Source organism: Denticeps clupeoides, chromosome 20 (assembly GCF_900700375.1).
Source record: "Denticeps clupeoides chromosome 20, fDenClu1.1, whole genome shotgun sequence".
Classification (NCBI taxonomy): domain Eukaryota; kingdom Metazoa; phylum Chordata; class Actinopteri; order Clupeiformes; family Denticipitidae; genus Denticeps; species Denticeps clupeoides.
The window spans coordinates 13,834,250-13,840,295 of NC_041726.1; the positions used below are offsets into that span (position 1 = coordinate 13,834,250).

A 6,046-nucleotide genomic window follows, 5' to 3' on the forward strand; every position below is an offset into this window, starting at 1 on the left:
CTCCCGCGTCTGTAGCCTCTGGCGTCTTTAGCCTCCCGCGTCTTTAGCCTCCGGTGTCTGTATCCTCCCGCGTCTGTAGCCTCTACCGTCTTTAGCCTCCGGTGTCTGTAGCCTCCTGCGTCTGTATCCTCCCGCGTCTTTAGCCTCCCACGTCTGTGTGTGCGTCTCCCGTGTCTGTAGCCACCCGCATCTGCGTCTCCTGCGTTTGTAGCCTCCCACGTGTGCATCTCCCGTGTTTGTAGCCTCTCGCATCTGTTGCCTCACACATCTGTAGCCTCCCATGTGTGTGCCTCCCGTGTTTGTAGCCTCCTGCGTCTTTAGCCTCCCGCGTGTGCGTCTCCAGCATGTGCTCCTCCCGCGTGTGCGTCTCCCGCATCTGTAGGCTTCCCTTTGTGTGCGTGTCCCGCGTCTGTAGCCTCCCGTATCTGTAGCCTCCTGTGCGTGCTAGCTTCCCACATCAGTCTCCCACCCATTTGTTTCGGCAGCTCACTGGTGCCCCTCTTTGATGATTGCAGCAGACTGGGGCAATCTACCGGTTGGAAGGTGAGGGAGGAGAGTGATGTGGTACCGCAAAGACAGGCGGATCAGGTAGCGAGGTTTGGGATTTAGGCAGCCCTGGTGGTGATACCAGTGACATGGGGGAAGCCAACATCTGTGACTTTGTTGTTATTAGCCTGGCCTTGCCTTACTGGCATTTTGCTCTCAGACATGATCGTGAGCTGTTGTCAGCTGGTCCTGGTGCTCCTGGACCCAGTCCTTCATAACTGCCAGTCCCGTGTCCACCCCAAGCAAGAAGTCGATGAGCAGTTTTGGTTCACAGCCAAACATAACATAATAGGGGGATAGGCCTGTGAATTGTAGTGTTGTAGGCGTAAGTTTCCTTAGGCAGATGTTGAGGCCAGTGCCTTTTCTTCGTTGGAGGGAGTGTCCTAAGCAGGTCATGCAGAGTACGATTAAATCTTTCGCACTGTCCATTGCCCTGGGGATGATATGGTGTTGTATGACTCTTCTGGATTCCATATACTTTACAAAGTTCCTGGATCAGTGTACTCTCAAAGTTCTTCCCCTGGTCCGAATGGATCCGGGAAGGCACTCCAAACAGGTCAAACCAGTGCTGCACCAAAGCTTTCGCCACTGTACTGGCTCGCTGGTCTTTAGTGGGACTTGCCTGGGTATACTTAGAAAATACATCAGTAATCACCAACACATTCTCCCTACCATCTGTACGTCCATCACGACGTACAGGTGGCACCTTTCACAATTTCGGCACCATATTTCAATGTCCTTAGACATCTGTCCAATAACAGCGTTTCCTTGCGAGTTGGCAGGTCCGGTACACTCCCTGATTGGACCATCTCTCTGCTGTAATAGTCTTAAGTCGTCATGGTTCTGTCCCACCAGAGCTGAGATCTCATTCTGGACTACTCCCATCATGGTTGTCGCTGGCCCGCAACCTTCACCTGCCATTTGTTGTGGTACCTCTGTGCCTGCTGCTACTGCATCCAACTATTGCCTGGAGAGGGCATCGGCATTACCATTACTTCACCCGTGTCTGTGCTTAATGGTGAAGTTAAATGACGCTAGTTGTGAAGCCCAACGCTCCTAGCTTGGCAGTCCATAAATGGCTCAGAGGGTTATTGTCTGTATAAACCACAAATAGGTGCCCCAGCAGATATTCTCTAAATTTCTCTCACAGCCCACTTAAGGGCCAGAAACTCTAATTTAAAGGTGCTGTAGTTGTCCATGTTTCTTTCTGTAGGTCTTAGACTACGGCTGGCATATGCAATTGGTAACAATTTACCTCCCGCCTCCTGCGACAGCACCGCCCCAAGTCCTCCATGGCTCGCATCCACGTCCACAACAAATGGTTTCTGAAAACCAGCATAGGCCAAAACAGGTGAATTTACTAGTGCCGCCTTAAGGAATTTAAAGGCTGACTCACATTCCTCCGTCCACAAGGAGTGCACCGGTATCTTTGGGGTCTTTCCCTTTCTCTTTGATCCACTCACTTGGGCAGCCGGGTGGTTCAGTGGGGCTGCCAACTTTGCAAATCCTTTCACAAATCTTCTATAATGACTGGCAAATCCCAAGAATGATTTTAATTCTGCCAAGTGATTGGGGCGGTGCCACTACTGTACCGCTGCCACTTTATCTGGGTCAGTAGATACTTCTCCTTCGCTCACCCCCCAGGTAAGTCTAGGGTTGAGAAATATTTTGCCCCACAAAGAGCATCTAATGACTATTCAATCCGTGGGAGAGGGTACGCATCTCTGTGAGTTTTGGCGTTCAACTGTCGGTAGTCTGCACACAGCCTGAGTGTACCATCTTTCTTGGTCACTACCACTATAGGGGACGAATAGGGGCTACAGCTTTCCTTCATAACCTTAGCGTCAAGCAACTGTTGGATGTGAGTTTTTACCATCTGATATTGCGATGGTGGAAGACTACGGTAGGGCTGCCTCACTGGTGCATCGTCCGTCACAGGTATCTCGTGTACCGGTAAGTTGGTGCATCCCAAATCCCCCTCCCCTAGGTTGATTACTTCATTAGAAGTGCTCTTGCTTCCACTGCTTCAGGTTCAGAAAGGCCTTAAAAGGTCTAGGGTAGTAGCAGGTCTGATTTCTGCCATTTGTGAAGCCACCGAAGCCGTGTGTGGTGAGATGTTTACAGACTCCAGTTCATGGCCATCAATATTTCCCGCTTCAATCCATTATACAGTCCCCACTACTTGGTGCGTTTGGAGCATCACATCAGTAGTGCCTACATTGGTTATTGGGGCATATAACACTCTTCAGTTACCAGACTTGGAGACACTAATAATCCTTTTGGGAGTGCTCCCTCGTGTGGTTCCAATGGCTCGAGCAACCAACACCCAGGATTACTTGGAGGTACTTGGGGGCAAGTAACTAGAACCACAGCCCATGTACCTGTGGGAATCCGCCTCTGGGGTCCACCCTGCACACGGACAGGAAACGCTTGCACCTGGGGGGACTGAAAGAGCTCAAATCCGTATTCATTGTACAATTCAGTAAAACAATGACGAATTACATTCATGTCCAACACCCCAGGGACAGCGGGTAACCATTTTGTGGAGGGCTATTTGACCATAGTCAGTTTTTTGATGCTCTACGTTAAACACAGGGTGAGTCTGAGGAGGATTGTGTCTGAGGAGGATACCTAGCAATGTGGCCTGGTTGATTGCACTTCAAACAAATAGGTTGAACATCTGGTGTGCGTTGGTTTAGTTTGCCTCTGTCCTGCCTCCTGTTCTCACAAACATAACTAGGAGTTAGTTGCGTGCGTAGCCCGCAGTAACTGATCAAGCTGGGCCTGCTGTTTTAACACCATATTTTTCAGTTCCATCAACTCTGAGTATTTGGCATCCACAACCTCACTACTAGCAGTCACCTGAGTTTCACTGTACAGCACCACCTGTCAAGGACACTTCTCCCCGCTAGGCTGTCCATCCTCCACCCAACGAACAGCTTCACTGTGAACATCAAGAATAGAAAGACTTGGATTTTGACGCACCAACCTCAGGAGATCTCTACACAGGGCCCGATCACGCACATTTTCACAAAACTGGTCCCATAATATCTCTTTAGGATTTGGCACGCCAGAAGGTGTAACCTGTAAAATACTCCCACGTCTGTAGCCTCGCGCGTCTGTAGCCTCCCACGTCTGTAGTCTCCTGCGCGTGCGTCTCCTGCGTCTGTAGTCTCCCACCTCTGGAGTCTCCCGTGTGTTCGTCTCCCATGCTTGCGTCTCCCGCATCTATAGCCTCCTGTGTGTGCGTCTCCCACACTTGCATCTCCCGTGTCTGTAGCCTCCCGTGTCTGGAGTCTCCTGTGTGTGCGTCTCCCGCGTCTATAGCCTCCAGCGTCTGGAGTCTCCTGTGTGTGTGTCTCCCTCGTCTGTAGCCTCCCGCATCTGTAGCCTCCCGCGTCTGGAGTCTCCTGCGTGTGCGTCTCCCAGGCTTGCGTCTCTAGTGTCTGCAGCCTCTCATGTCTGTAGCCTCCCGCATCTGTAACCTCCCGCGTCTGTAGCCTGCTGTAGCCTCCCACGTCTGTAGCCTCCTGTAGCCTACCGCGTCTGTAGCCTCATGTAGCTTCCTGCGTCTGAAGCCTAATGTAGCCTCCCACGTCTGTAACCTCCCGCGTCTGTAGTCTCCCGCGTATGTAGCCTCCTGTAGCCTCCCACGTCTGTAGCCTCTTGTAGCCTCCCGCGTCTGTAGCCTCATGTAGCCTCCCGCGTCTGTAACCTCCTGTAGCCTCCCGCGTCTGTAGCCTCATGTAGCCTCCCGCGTCTGTAGCCTCCTGTAGCCTCCCGCGTCTGTAGCCTCATGTAGCTTCCCGCGTCTGTAGCCTCATGTAGCCTCCCATGTCTGTAGCCTCCCGCGTCTGTAGTCTCCTGCGTATGTAGCCTCCTGTAGCCTCCCGCGTCTGTAGCCTCTTGTAGCCTCCCGCGTCTGTAGCCTCATGTAGCCTCCCACGTCTGTAGTCTCTTGCGTCTGTAGCCTCCTGTAGCCTCCCGCGTCTGTAGCCTCATGTAGCCTCCCACGTCTGTAACCTCCCACGTCTGTAGCCTCTTGTAGCCTCCCGCGTCTGTAGCCTCATGTAGCCTCCAATGTCTGTAACCTCCTGTGTCTGTAGTCTCCTGTGTATGTAGCCTCCTGTAGCCTCTCACGTCTGTAGCCTCCTGTAGCCTCCCGCGTCTGTAGCCTCATGTAGCCTCCCGCGTCTGTAGCCTCCTGTAGCCTCCCGCGTCTGTAGTCTCCTGCGTAAGTAGCCTCATGTAGCCTCCCGCGTCTGTAGCCTCATGTAGCCTCCCACGTCTGTAACCTCCTGCGTCTGTAGTCTCCCGCGTCTGTAGCCTCCTGTAGCCTCCTGCGTCTGTAGCCTCATGTAGCCTCCCGCGTCTGTAGCCTCATGTAGCCTCCCATGTCTGTAACCTCCCGTGTCTGTAGTCTCCTGCGTACGTAGCCTCCTGTGGCCTCCCGCGTCTGTAGCCTCCTGTAGCCTCCCACGTCTGTAGCCTCATATAGCCTCCCACGTCTGTAGCCTCATGTAGCCTCCCATGTCTCTAACCTCCTGCGTCTGTAGTCTCCTGTGTATGTAGCCTCCTGTAGCCTCCCACGTCTGTAGCCTCCTGTAGCCTCCCGCGTCTGTAGCCTCCCACGTCTGTAGCCTCCCGCGTCTGTAGCCTCCTGTAGCCTCCCGCGTCTGTAGTCTCCTGCGTAAGTAGCCTCATGTAGCCTCCCGCGTCTGTAGCCTCATGTAGCCTCCCACGTCTGTAACCTCCCGCGTCTGTAGTCTCCCGCGTCTGTAGCCTCCTGTAGCCTCCTGCGTCTGTAGCCTCATGTAGCCTCCCGCGTCTGTAGCCTCATGTAGCCTCCTGCGTCTGTAGCCTCATGTAGCCTCCCGCGTCTGTAGCCTCATGTAGCCTCCCATGTCTGTAACCTCCCGCGTCTGTAGTCTCCTGCGTATGTAGCCTCCTGTGGCCTCCCGCGTCTGTAGCCTCCTGTAGCCTCCCGTGTCTATAGCCTCATATAGCCTCCCACGTCTGTAGCCTCATGTAGCCTCCCATGTCTGTAACCTCCTGCGTCTGTAGTCTCCTGTGTATGTAGCCTCCTGTAGCCTCCCACGTCTGTAGCCTCCCGCGTTTGTAGCCTCATGTAGCCTCCCGCGTCTGTAGCCTTCTGCGTCTTTAGTCTCCCGCGTCTGTTGTCTCCTGCGTGTGCGTCTCCCACGTCTTTAGCCTCCTGCGTCTGTAGCCTCCTGCTCCTCCCACGTCTGTAGTCTCCTGTGTGTGCGTCTCCCGCATCTGTAGTCTCCAACGTCTGGAGTCTCATGTGTGTGTGTCTCCCTCGTCTGTAGCCTCCCGCATCTGTAGCCTCCAGCATCTGGAGTCTCCTGTGTGTGTGTCTCCCTCGTCTGTAGCCTCCCGCATCTGTAACCTCCCGCGTCTGTAGCCTGCTGTAGCCTCCCACATCTGTAGCCTCCTGTAGCCTCCCGCGTCTGTAGCCTCCTGTAGCCTCCCGCGTCTG

At 53.8% G+C, this 6,046-nt stretch overlaps 1 pseudogene; it reads right to left on the minus strand.

The window, feature by feature from the left end:
• Positions 1-702: 702 nt before the first annotated feature.
• Positions 703-5,250, minus strand: LOC114770625 (uncharacterized; annotated as a pseudogene).
• Positions 5,251-6,046: the final 796 nt, after the last annotated feature.